The following is a 14,077-nucleotide window of genomic DNA, read 5'->3' as shown; positions in this document are numbered from 1 at the left end:
TTTTGTAATACCTAAATTCAGTGCACCTTGGAAGATAGCAAAATGCACAAGACTAAATGGTGCTTTATGGTTTTAAGACTAGGACTCTAGGTTCTTTTCTGTTGTTAGGAAATCCCTATGGATTTATGAAGAAGAAATTAGTTTTTCCAACTTTTTTAAAGTATATTTTATTGATTATATTGTTACAATAGTTCCAATTTTTTCCCCTTTGTTTCCCTCTGCCCAGCACCGCCCCTGCCCCAGCAATACCACCCCCCCCCCCCATTCCATGCCCATGGGTCGTGCATACAAGTTATCTGGCTTCACCCTTTCCAATATTACTTTTTTTTTAATTAATGAATTAATTAATTATAGCAATAAAAAATAACATTCCCCCCTCTCAGATTTAAGACCCATTATAATCTTACAAAGTTGCTTCAAGCTGGGCATGGTCATCGTCCTACCTACCCTTGGGTCCCGAAATCCCTAATAAGAGTGGGAGTGTGGAGAGGAGGGCGGCCTTCCCACATGGGGAAGGATCTTGCAAACTCCAGGTCAGTTGGCTGTCCCCAGATAACAGCATGCTTGGTTTAACAGACTGGCATCCTTGCTGTATTCTGGGGGCAACAGATTTGGCAACAGGGTTAAAAGACATCATTCAATCCATAACCACTAGATGACAAAAGGCAGGTATTAATTTTTCAATGTCCCACATTAGGAAAAAAAGAGCTTCTTTGGAGTAAGGTGTGCCAGTCACATCACACCTGTCCAAAATCCTTTTGCCCTTTATACTTAGTTTGGGCTGAGGGAAATATTTTAGGTTTCCCCCCTCTCAGACCTCTGGGCCCTTTCTGTCCAACCCATTAGGATAGAAAAGAGAAACCAGTTTTAAAGTGAAGCCCATAGACCACCCCATTCTTCACCAACCCAGCCACTTAGTTCAGTCAAACTGTTGAGTCTCAGGAGGCAGCGATGTGGACAGGATTAAGTGAGACCTATACGTGCAGCCTATGAGATCATAGGCCTATGCCCTTTGACAACAGAAAACACATGTTAATTTATGCAACATGACCCACAAACAAGTCTCTGAATCTGTAAGACTGTCTTATTGAAAAGACATCCAGTTGCAAGGCATTCGACATTCTTGCCTGTAAATTAAGCACCTTTGATGATGCCACAGACATGGTTTAACTTTCAAATGAAAACAAACTTTGTATGAAAAGAAACTTTGAATGAAAAGAAACTTTAAAGACAGTTAGCTGCACTACTTTATAGTCTACCACTGAGCATTGTGATTTTCCTTGAATTACAATTTTTCTCCTTAAGATTACCCTCCTTGTCATTAAAGGGACTACATTAAGTCCAGTTTTAATTTATCCTGTTCATTTGCATAAACACAATAAGAGCAGAAAACGATCACTTACGATCTTTAGTTCTGCTTTGCTGGAAGCCACACAAGAAACATTTAGGGTGACCTTCAGTCTGCTCTTCAGGGCACAGAAGCTGAGCCACATACCTGCCATTCAACCTTGTCTGTAAACACTTGTCTTTTCCAAGTCCTTCAGGTTTTCCATTGTGCCTTAAGGTCCCTTCTAGCCATCTTTCAGGAAAGCAACCTTCATTCCTACCCTGGAAAGATTGCCATGGACTGCACAACCAAGCAAGGTACCAGGCCTTTTTTCTCATGGGCTTTTATTACCTTCAAAAATCAATCCAAGTTCCTTGGGGCTTTTTGGTAACAACCAGAGCCCAAGCGTATCTCCTTTAGCCATTACATTCCAGTCAAAGTCATGGTGAACAAAACCTCTATTAACAACTGGTCTTATTAGTTTTATGCAAAAAACCTTATGCCATTACTTACTTCTTCAGAATGCCAAATTCTGGAGGGATCAGATAGGGAGAAAAATATACAGCGTGAAGGAAAATCCTTGTCTTCCTAATATTCACTAAAATTGTATTTCATTCTTTATATTTTCTTTTTTTTCCCCCACTAAAAAAAAATTTTTTTCTATTACAGTTGTCCCACATTTTTCCCTATTGCTTCCCTGCACCCTGCCTACCCCTTCTTCACAGTCTGTCCCCACCCAGTTGTCCATTTCTGTGGGTCAGTTATACATGTTAACTAGACCCTTCCCCTTCTTATCCCTTTCTCTCCCTCCCCCCTCCCCCCTTGTCACTGTTAGTCTATTCCTTGTTTAATACCTCTGGTTCAATTTTGCTCATTTGTTTGTGTTGTTCATTAGTCTCCTGTAATAAGTGATAGCATAGGTATTTTTCTTTCATTGCCTGCTTATTTTGCTAAGCATAATTCTCTCTAGTTTTATCTATGTTGTTGTAAATGGTAGAAGCTCATTCTTTCTTTCTGCTACATAGTACTCCATTGTGTAAATGTACCACAGTTTTTTGATCCACTCTTTTACAGATGGGCACTTAGGCTGTTTCCAGCCCTTAGCTATTGTAAACAGCGCTGCTATGAACATAGGGGTGCATAAGTTCTTTTGTATTGAGGTTTCAGGATTTTTTTTGGATATAATCCTAGCAATGGAATTGCTGGTTCAAAAGGCAGTTACATTTTTATTTTTTTGAGGAAATTCCAAACTGTTTTCCATAGTGGCTGCACTAGTCTGCATTCCCACCAGCAGTGTACCAGGGTTCCCTTTTTTCCACATCCTCACCAGCACTTGTTGTTTGTTGATTTGTTGATGATGGGCATTCTGTTTGGTGTGAGTTCGTGTCTCATTGTGGTTTTTATTCGCATCTCTCTGATGGCTAGTGATGTTGAGCACCCTTTCATATGTCCATGGACCCTCTGTATGTCCTCTTTGAAGAAGTGTTTGTTCAGGTCCTTTGCCTATTTTTCAATTGGGCTTTCTGTCTTCTTGGTTTTGAGTCATATAAGTTCTTTATATATTTTGGAGATCAATCCCTTGTCTGAGGTATCATTGGCAGATATATTTTCCTATCTGGTTGGTTCTCTCTTCATCTTGCTGATGTTTTCTTTTGCTGAGAAGAAACTCTTTAGTTTAATATAGTCCCATTTGTTTATTCTTTCCTTTATTTCCCTTGCCTTAGGAGATATATCAGTGAAAATGTTGCTACATGGAATAACTAAAATTTTCCTGTCCATGTTTTCCTCTAGGACTTTTATGGTGCTATGGCTTACATTTAAGTCTTTGATCCATCTTGAGTTTATTCTGGTGTATGGTATTAGTTGGTGGTCTAGTTTCATTTTTTGCATGTCCCTGTCCAGTTCTCCCAACACCATTTGTTGAAGAGGCTCTTTTCACTCCATTTTATGTTCTTTCCCCCTTTGTCAAATATTAGTTGACCATATAGACCTGGTTTTATTTCTGAGCTCTCTATTCTGTTCCATTCATCTATATGTCTGTTTTTATGCCAGTACCAGACTGTTTTGATTACAGTGGCCTTGTAGTATAGATTGATATCAGGCATTGTGATTCCTCCTACTGTGTTCTTCTTCCTCAAGATTGTTGTAGCTCTTCAGGCTTTTTTGGGATTCCATATAAATTTTGGAAGTATTTGTTCTAGGTCTGTGAAATGTGTTGCTGGTATTTTAATAGGGATTGCACTGAATCTGTAAGTTGCTTTGGGTAGTATGGACATTTTAATGATGTTGATTCTTCCCATCCATGAACATGGTATATGCTTCCATTTATTTGTATCTTCCTAAATTTCTTTCTTCAGGGTTATGTAGTTTTCTGAGTACAGATCTTTTATCTTCCTGGTTAAGTTTATTCCTAGGTACTTTATTTTTCCTGTTGCTATGATAAATGGGATTTTTCTTTTAGTTTCTATCTCTGACATTTTATTGTTGTTGTACAGAAATGCCTTCGATTTTTGAATATTGACTTTGTACCTTACTATTTTGCTGAGTTCAATTATTAGGTCGAGTAGTTTTTCGTTGAGTCTATAGGGTTTTCTATGTACACTATCATGTCGTCTGCAAATAATGACAGTTTTACGTCTTCTTTTCCAATTTGGATGCCTTTTATTTCTCTTTCTTGTCTGATTGCTGTGGCTAGAACTTCCAAGACTGTTGAATAGGAGTAGAGAGAATGGACATCCTTGTCTTATTCCTGACCTCAGGGGGAATGCTCTCAGTTTTTGTCCATTGAGTATGATGTTGGCTTCAGGTTTCTCATATATGGCCTTTATAATGTTGAAGTATGCTGCCTCTATTTCCATTTTGATGAGAGCTTTCATCATAAATGGGTGTTGTACTTTATCAAATGCTTTTTTTGCATCTATTGATATGATCATGTGGTTTTTGTCTTTTATTTTGTTTATGTGGTGTATTACATTTATTGATTTGTGAATATTAAACCATCTTTGCATCCCTGGGATGAATCCCACTTGATCACAGTGTATAATCTTTCTAATGTGTTGCTGGATCCTGTTTGCCAATATTTTGTTGAGGATTTTAGCATCTATGTTCATCAGCGATATTGGCCTGTAGTTTTCTTTCTTTGTTGTGTCTTGACCTGGTTTTGGATTTGGGTAATACTGGCTTTATATAACGAGTTTGGGAGTCTTCCCTCTTCTTGGATTTTTTTGAATAGTGTGAGAAGGATAGGGGTTAGTTCTTTCCTAAATGTTTTGTAAAATTCACCTGTGAAGCCATCCGATCCAGGACTTTTGTGTGCCTGGAGTTTTTTGATTACTGCTTCAATTTCACTATCTGTTATTTGTCTGTTCAGGCTTTCTGCTTCTTCTTTATTTAGTTTCGGAAGATTATATGTTTCCAGGAATTTGTCCATTTCCTCTAGGTTGTCAAATTTCTTGCCATACAGTTGTTTGTAATAATTTCTTACAATCGTTTGTATTTCTGTGGTATCAGTCGTGATTTCTCCTCTTTCATTTCTGATTTTATTTATTTGGGTCCTCTCTTTTTCTTGATGAGCCTGGTTAAAGGCTTGTCAATTTTGTTTATGTTTTCAAAGAACCAGCTTCTACTTTTGTTGATCTTTTCAATTGTTAGTTTAGTCCCTATGTCATTTAATTCTGCTCTGATCTTGATGATTTTCTTCCTTCTACTCACTCTGGGCTTTGCTTGTTGTTCTTCCTCTCATTCTTGTAGCTGTAGGGTTAAATTTTTTATTAGAGATTCTTCTATTCTTTTTAGGTACGCTTATATTGCTATGAACTTTCCTCTCAGGACTGCTTTTGCTGTATCCCATAGGTTTTGGGTTGTTGTGTGTTCATTATCATCATTCATTTTCAGAAACTTTTTGATTTCTTCCTTGATGTCATTGTTAACCCATCCATTATTTAATAGCATGTTATTCATTCTCCATGAGTTTGAATGTTTTTGAGTTTTTTCCTTGTGGTTGATTTCCAATTTTAAGCCATTGTGATCTGAGAAAGTGCTTGACATAATTTCAATTTTCTTGAATTTGTTGAGGCTTGTTTTGTGTCCTACCATGTGGTCTACCTCTGAAAATGTTCCATGTACACTTGAAAAGAATGTATATTTTGCTTCTTTGAGGTAAAAAGTTCTATATATATATCAACTAAGTCCATTTGATATAGAGTGTTGTTCAATGCCTCAAAGTCTTTGGTGTTCCTGTGCTTTGAAGATTTGTCCACTGTTGACAATAAGGTGTTAAAATTTCCTACTATGAGTGTGTTGCTATCTATATCCTTCTTGAAGTCTTTCAAAATTTTTCTTACATATTTGGGTGCTCCTAAGTTTGGTGCATTTATGTTTATAAGGGTTATATCTTCTTGATGAATTTTTCCTTTACATACTATGAAATGTCCTTCTTTGTCTCTTTTTATGTCCTTCGCTGTGAAATCTGTTTTGTCTGATATAAGTATTACTACCACAGCTTTTTTTCATGTCCAAATGCTTGGAATATTTTTTTTCCATCCCTTCACTTTCAGTCTGTGTAGAACGTTTGTTTTAAGGTGGGTCTATTGTAGACAGCATATATATGGGTCATGCTTTCTAATCCATTCAGCTACCCTATGTCTTTTGATTGGAGCATTTAATCCATTTACATTTAAGGTTATTATCGATAGGTGCTTATTCATTGTCATTTCCCCCATTTGTACTTGTGTTCCTCTCTGTCTCTCTGTTTCTTCATCTTCTTAAAGCAGACCTTTTAGTATCTCTTGCAATGCTGGTTTCGTGGAGATGTATTCTTTTAGCCTTCCTTTGTCTGTGAAACTCCTTATTTCACCTTCCATTTTCAATGAGAGCCTTGCTGGGTAGAGTATTTTTTGTTGTAGGCCTTTGTTTTTCATTGCTTGGAATATTTTTTACCATTCCCTTCTGGCTTGTAGTGTTTCTGCTGAGAAATCTAATGATAGCCTTATTGAAGCTCCCTTGTATGTTATTAGTTGTTTCTCTCTTGCTGCTTTTAGGATTCTCTCTTTGTCTTTGAATGTTGCCATTTTAATTATGATGTGTCTTGAAGTGGGCCTGTTGGGGTTCATCTTCATTGGAACTCTCTGTGCTTCCTGGACTTGCGTGACTCTTTCTCTCATCATGTTAGGGAAGTTTTCTGTCATTAGTTTTTCAAAGAGGTGTCCTATCCCTTGCTCTTCTTCTTCTCCTTCTGGAATTCCTATGATATGGATATTATTGCATTTCATGTTGTCCTGCAGCTGTCTTAAAACCTCTTCATTCTTGTTTAGTCTTTTTTCATTTTCTTGCACTGCCTGGGAGTTTTTTTCTATGTTGTCCTCCAGCTCGCTGATCCAATTTTCTGCTTCCTCTAGTCTGCTTTTAATTCCTTCTACTGTGTTCATCAATTCAGAAATTGTATTCTTCATTTCCTACTGGCTTCTATGTCCTTTTTTATGCTGGTGTAATTCTCAGTAAGTTCCTTGTAGTTTCCTTGGAGTTCTTTGTAGTTTTCTTTGAGCTCGTTGAGCTCATTGAGCTTCCCCATAATCCATGTTTTGAATTCCATATCTGAGAGTTTGCTTCCCTCTATTTCATTTAGCACTCTTTCTGGGGATTTTTCCTTTCCTTTCTATGGGGGGTTGTTTCTCTGTCTCCCCATTTTTGTGACTCTTCTTGTTTGTTGTTGCTTCTTAGATTGATCTGCACTTTCTGTATCTGCCCCTGGCAGCGTCAGATAACGTACCAGTCTGGGCCTAGGCAGCCTATTGAAGACTACCAGGGAGCTACTGCCTTAGTCTGTCTCCTTTAGTTTTTAATCTATTCAGTCCGTTATTAGCCATCAGACTTAAGGATCGAGGGTCGGACAGCTTAATTCCTGTAAGCAGGGTTTTTGCTTCCCCTCAGGTTGATGCCACTCAGAGGGGAATAGTCTTCCTGCAGTATTGGGAATAAGTCAGCACTGGGACCCGATCAGCTGCTCCCCCAGTTCTCTCCTCAAAGCCACTGCCCCAAATTCTCCCCAAGCATCTCTAGTCCTCTTTGCCTTCCCTCTGCTTAAGCCCAGGGCAAGTGGGGGCCAAAATATTTTCTTATGTGATCTGCTTAAGAGCTCTTTTCTCCAGCTGTTTCTCTCCGGCTAGCAAGAAACCCTGTGACTTTTCACTTTTCACAGCTGGATACTATTTCACTTTCCACTATGTTGCTGTAGGCTGGGAAGCCCAGCTAGAGGTTTAGACCCTGCCTTTCTCAGAGGGAACCCCCAGCTTCTGAGATGTTTCTCAGTCCCTTTAGCTGCCACCCGTGGGAGCCCAGCCAGTCCTTTCGCATCTCCACACTTCCTACTGGTCACGTTGTGATGTAGCAGCCTTTTCTGTCTCTCCATGGTTATAAGACTTCTCTCCAGCTAGTGTGCAGTTGGTTATTCCAGATGATTTCTCCACAATTAAGTTGTAAATCCAGACTGGTCCTGGCAGAAGATTAGTGTCGCTTCCACTTACTCCTCTGCCATCTTGGATCTCTCGTGACCATCTCTTAAGTAAATGGAACATGGGCCAAAAACAATCTATGGTTCCTGTCTATTGGCAATACCAAATCTGAATAGAATTCTACTAATTTAAGGATACATAAAGAAAGAGAATAATATAAGGCCTGTAAAAAAATTCCTTGAGGAGAGTCAGATTCCAGTCTCATACCAGGCCCCCCAAACCAGAGTTCCAGTCAGTTTTTCCAACTCTTAATCAAAGAACACCTCACATCCTACTCACAGTGCTCTTCTTTTAGGCATTTTTGATCTCCTTTTTCTTCTCTGGTCTTCCAAAATACAGCATGCTTCAGCGTGCTTCAAAAAACAACTAAACACTTTCTGACTTCAAGCTTTGTTGCTCACATATAAAGAATAATCCCAGAACTTATGCCATTATTATACTTTATCTTGGTTTGTTGGACTTGTAAATTGAAGGATGTACTTTCATATTCAAACATACCCAGGAATGGTGATAGAAAAAGAAATGTGAATTCAAATAAGGACTTATGAAGAAGGAACACTAATGGGTGAATGAAAAAATCAGCTTACTATAGTATAGTGGTAAAGCCATGTTAATCTCAAGTCCAAACTTGGATGGGAAATACAGTGTTCTAATGAGCTGGAAGTTAAGTTTTGAAATCCCCAGACTCTCATGTTCCCAATTAAATTCAACATTTTCTTGTCTAACTGCATATAATTTATACTACTACTAGTTCAGCTTGTCTAGAGTAGGGAGAAAAGAAGATGGCATTTCTGTTCTCATGCTTCTCTTTGTGAGTCTCAGTGATGCACAGCAGGTGAGTGAGGGGAAATGGTTTTGGTTAAGTGAAGAAAACTTGCAAGCCTTCTTGCTGCCACCTATGTCTAGTTTTTACATTCTTCACTCAATAAATAAAATTTGATGATGAGAGTTCAGAAAGAACCCTTTTTGGTCCCAGCTATGCTAACACCTTGATTTAATTCCATTATTAACTACTTCTTTCTTTAATTCTACAAAAAATTTATTGAGTACATACTATTGCTAGAAATCATTCTAGATTGAGGTTGTAGCCACAAACATTTGACAAGTGTTCCTACCTTCATAGACCTAACTTGTAGTGAGAGGAGATGGACACTAGACAAGTAAGTGAAACTACAGGATGTCAGATGGCTGAAAGGGCTATGGAGAAAGGGAAGAGTGATAGGGAGTATGGGGGATGAGTTGAGTATTGAAGTTCAAAGTGGAGTAGGCAAGCAAGACTTGACTGAGAAAAAAGAAGTTTGAGCAAAATTTGAGTAAGTGGGGAGGACTGGATGTGGGTGTTTGTAGGAAAAGCATTCCAGGCAGAGGGAATAGCAAATACAAAAGCCTCAATATGCACCAGACTGAATATCAAAGCATGCCATCTCCCTTCTCTTACCAAAAATAAATGCCACATAGAATATAATTCTGCTCTAACAGGGAGCCAACTATGCATGAATCCTGCACTGATAACCTCAGTTAATTCTGCTCAGCAAGACCATTACAATTTGAAAGCACAAAGTGCCTTGGAACTCAGTCCATGTGTTACATCCATCTTAGGTAACTTTCTATTTGTTTTTATTTTATACTTGTTGAAAAGATACAGATAATACAGAAGTTTATATGGGGAAATATGAAGGCTCTCTGTACAGATGTAGATGTGAATGTAACCACCTCCATCTCTGAGTTCCAGATTTCATTTTTGTTTCATGCTGTGATCTTTGACCAACCTCACTGTCCTTAGCAAGCATACAAAAGCCCTATAATTGATGACTATCTGTGCTCCTTAAAATATATCCATAAATATTTTTGTTAGTAGCAGCCTAAATGGCATGACAACTGAGATAACTATCAAACTGATAATAGTATTGATTATATACTATCATCTATCACAAAACCACCAGGATGTATGGCCCCTCTCACTACCACAATCTTTGTCCCTGAGTCCTATCAGTCATTATTACCTGAGTTACACTCTAAAAAAAAAAAAAGTACTGTAACAGCTTGAGATTTAATTTAACCATTTAAAGTGTATAATTAGAATCAAGAAGAGGCAGAAAGTCTGAATAGACCAATAACAGCTAGTGAAATTGAAGCAGTAATCAAAAAACTCCCAGCACACAAAAGTCCTGGACCGGATGGCTTCACAAGTGAATTCTACAAAACATTTAGGAAAGAACTAACTCCTATCCTTCTCAGACTATTCCAAAAGATACAAGAAGAGGGAAGACTGCCAAACTCATTCTATGAAGCCAGTATAACCCTAATTCCAAAACCAGGTCAAGACACAACAAAGAAAGAAAACTACAGGCCAATATCGCTGATGAACATAGATGCTAAAATCCTCAACAAAATATTGGCAAACCGGATCCAGCAACACATTAGAAAGATCATACACCACGATCAAGTAGGATTCATCCCAGGGATGCAAGGATGGTTTAACATTCGTAAATCAATAAACGTAATACACCACATAAACAAAATGAAAGACAAAAACCACATGATAATATCAATAGATGCAGAAAAAGCATTTGATAAAGTACAACACCCATTTATGATAAAAACTCTCAGCAAAATGGGAATAGAGGGAGCATACCTCAACATAATAAAGGCCATATATGAGAAACCTGAAGCCAACATCATACTCAATGGGCAAAAACTGAGAGCATTCCCCCTGAGATCAGGAACAAGACAAGGATGTCCGCTCTCCCCACTCCTATTCAACATAGTCTTGGAAGTTCTAGCCACCGCAATCAGACAAGAAAGAGAAATAAAAGGCATCCAAATTGGAAAAGAGGAAGTAAAACTGTCATTATTTGCAGATGACATGATAGTGTACATAGAAAACCCTATAGACTCCACAAAAAAACTACTCGACCTAATAAGTGAATTCGGCAAAATAGCAGGATACAAAGTCAATATTAAGAAATCAAAGGCATTTTTATACACCAACAATAAAAACTCAGAGATAGAAACTGAAAGAAAAATTCAATTTACCATAGCAACAAGAAAAATAAAATACCTAGGAATAAACTTAACCAAGGAGGTAAAAGACCTGTACTCGGAAAACTACATAACATTGAAGAAAGAAATTAAAGAAGATACAAATAAATGGAAGCATATACCATGCTCATGGATGGGAAGAATCAACATCATTAAAATGTCCATACTACCCAAAGCAATTTATAGATTCAATGCAATCCCTATTAAAATACCAGCAACATATTTCACAGACCTAGAACAAATACTTCAAAAATTTATATGGAACCAAAAAAGAGCCCGAATAGCCACAGCAATTTTGAGGAAGAAGAACACAGTAGGAGGAATCACAATACCTGATATCAAACTATACTACAAGGCCACGGTAATCAAAACAGTCTGGTACTGGCATAAAAACAGACATATAGATCAATGGAACAGAATAGAGAGCCCAGAAATAAACCCAGGTTCATATGGTCAACTAATATTTGACAAAGGGGGAAAGAACATCAAATGGAGTGAAAAGAGCCTCTTCAACAAATGGTGTTGGGAGAACTGGACAGGGACATGCAAAAAAATGAAACTAGACCACCAACTTACACCATACACCAGAATAAACTCAAAATGGATCAAAGACTTAAATGTAAGCCGTGATACCATAAAAGTCCTAGAGGAAAAAATAGGCAGGAAAATTTCAGATATCCCACGTAGCAACATTTTCACTGATATATCTCCTAAGGCAAGGGAAATAAAGGAAAGAATAAACAAATGGGACTACATCAAACTAAAAAGTTTCTGCTCAGCTAAAGAAAACATCAGCAAGATGAAAAGGAAACCAACCATATGGGAAAATATATTCGCCAATGACATCTCAGACAAGGGATTGATCTCCAAAATATATAAAGAACTCATACGACTCAACACCAAGAAGACAGACAACCCAATTAAAAAATGGGCAAAGGACCTGAACAAACACTTCTCCAAAGAAGACATACAGAGGGCACATAGACATATGAAAATATGCTCAACATCACTAGCCATCAGAGAGATGCAAATAAAAACCACAATGAGATACCACCTCACACCAGTCAGAATGGCCATAATCAACAAATCAACAAACAACTTGTGCTGGAGAGGATGCGGAGAAACGGGAACCCTGGTGCATTGCTGGTGGGAATGCAGACTGGTGCAGCCACTATGGAAAACAGTTTGGAATTTCCTCAAAAAACTAAAAATGGAACTGCCTTTTGAACCAGCAATTCCATTACTGGGATTATATCCGAAAAATCCTGAAACACCAATTCAAAAGAACCTATGCACTCCAATGTTCATAGCAGCACTATTTACAATAGCCAAGTGCTGGAAACAACCTAAATGCCCATCTGTAGATGAGTGGATCAAAAAACTGTGGTACATTTACACAATGGAGTTCTATGTAGCAGAAAGAAAGAAGGAACTTCTACCATTTGCAACAACATGGATGGAACTAGAGAGAATTATGCTTAGCGAAATAAGCCAGGCAACGAAAGAAAAATACGTTATGCTGTCACCTATTACAGGAAACTAATGAACAACACAAACAAATGAGCAAAATTGAACCAGAGGTATGTAAACAAGGAGTAGACTAACAGTAACAAGGGGGGAGGGGGGAGGGAGAAAAGGGGGTAAGAAGGGGAAGTGTAAAATCAAAGAACATGTATAAATGACCCACAGACATGGGCAACTGAGTGGGGACTGAATGTGGGGGAAGGGAGGGGCAGGATACAGGGAAGCAAGAGGGGAAAAAAAAAAAGTGAGACAACTGTAATGGAAAAACAAACAAAAAAATTTTTTTTAGTGGGGGAAAATGAAAATATGAAGAATGGAAATGCCAGTTCAGTGAATATTAGGACAAAGATTTTCCTTCACGTTGTATATTTTTCTCCCTATTTGATCTCTCCAGAGTTTGGCATTCTAAACAAGTAAGTAATGACTTAAGTTTCTTTGCATAGACCTAATAAGACCAGTTGTTAATAGAGGTTCCTTTTTCTGAACAAGCCTTTGACTGGAATGTCAAGCCTAAAGGAGACATGCTTGGGCTCATGTTGTTACCAAAAAGCCCTAAGGAACTGGGAATGACTTTCAAAGGTAATAAAAGCCCGCGAAATAAAAGACCTGCTGCCATGGTTGGTTGTGCGGTCCACAGCAGTCTCTCCAGGGAAGGAACGAAGGTTGTTTTCCTGAAAGATGGCTAGAAGGGACCTTAAGGCACAATGGAAAACCAGAAAGACTTGGAAAGGACAGGTGTGTACAGGCAAGGATGAATGCCAGGTATGTGGCCCAGCTTCTGTGCACTGAAGAGCAGACTGAGGGCCACCCTAAATGTTCCTTGGGTAAGTTCCAGCAAAACAGAACTAAAGATCATAAGTGATCATTTGCTGCTCTTGTTATGCTTATGCAAATGAACAGGATAAATTAAAAATGGACTTAATGTAGTCCCTTTAAAGACAAGGAGAGTAATCTTAGGGAGAAAAATCAGAATTCAAGGAAAATCACAATGATCAGTGGCAGACTGTAAAGTAGGGCAGCTAACCGTCTTAAAAGTTTCTTCTCATTTAAAAAATGGTTTCACTTGAAAATTAAACCATATCTGTGATATCACCAAAGAGATTCAAGTTGCAGGCAAGTAGAATGTCAAGTGCCTTGCAACTGTATGTCTTCCCAATAAGACAGTCTTACAGATTTAGAGACTTTTTTGTTGGTTATGTTACATAAATTAACATGTGTTTTCTGTTTTCAAAGGGCATAAGCCTATGACCGCATTACCTGAGTGATTGTCTGTACGCATAAGCCTCACTTAATCCTCTCTGCAGCGCTGCCTCCGGAGACTCAACAGTTTGGCTGAACTAAATGGCTGAGTTGGTGAAGAATGGGGTGGTCTGTGGGCTTCACTTTAAAACTGAATTCTCTTTTCTATCCTAATGGCTTGGACAGAAAGGGCCCAGAGGTCTGAGAGGGGGGAAACATAAACTATTTCCCTCAGCCCAAACTAAATAAAATGGGCAAAAGGGTTTTGGACAGGAGAGATGTGCCTAGCACACCTTCCTCCAAAGAAGCCCTTTTTTTTTTTTTTTTTTTTTTTCTCCTAATGTGGAACATTGAAAAATTAATCCCTGCCTTTTGCCACCTAGTAGTTATGGATTGAATGATGCTTTTTAACCCTTTTTGCCAAATCTGTTGCCCC

The sequence above is a fragment of the Furipterus horrens genome, unplaced genomic scaffold (genome assembly GCF_987537825.1).
Source record: "Furipterus horrens unplaced genomic scaffold, mFurHor1.1.pri manual_scaffold_5, whole genome shotgun sequence".
Lineage (NCBI taxonomy): Eukaryota > Metazoa > Chordata > Mammalia > Chiroptera > Furipteridae > Furipterus > Furipterus horrens.
The sequence above is the reverse complement of the archived record's forward strand: the minus strand, read 5'-3'. Positions refer to the sequence as shown.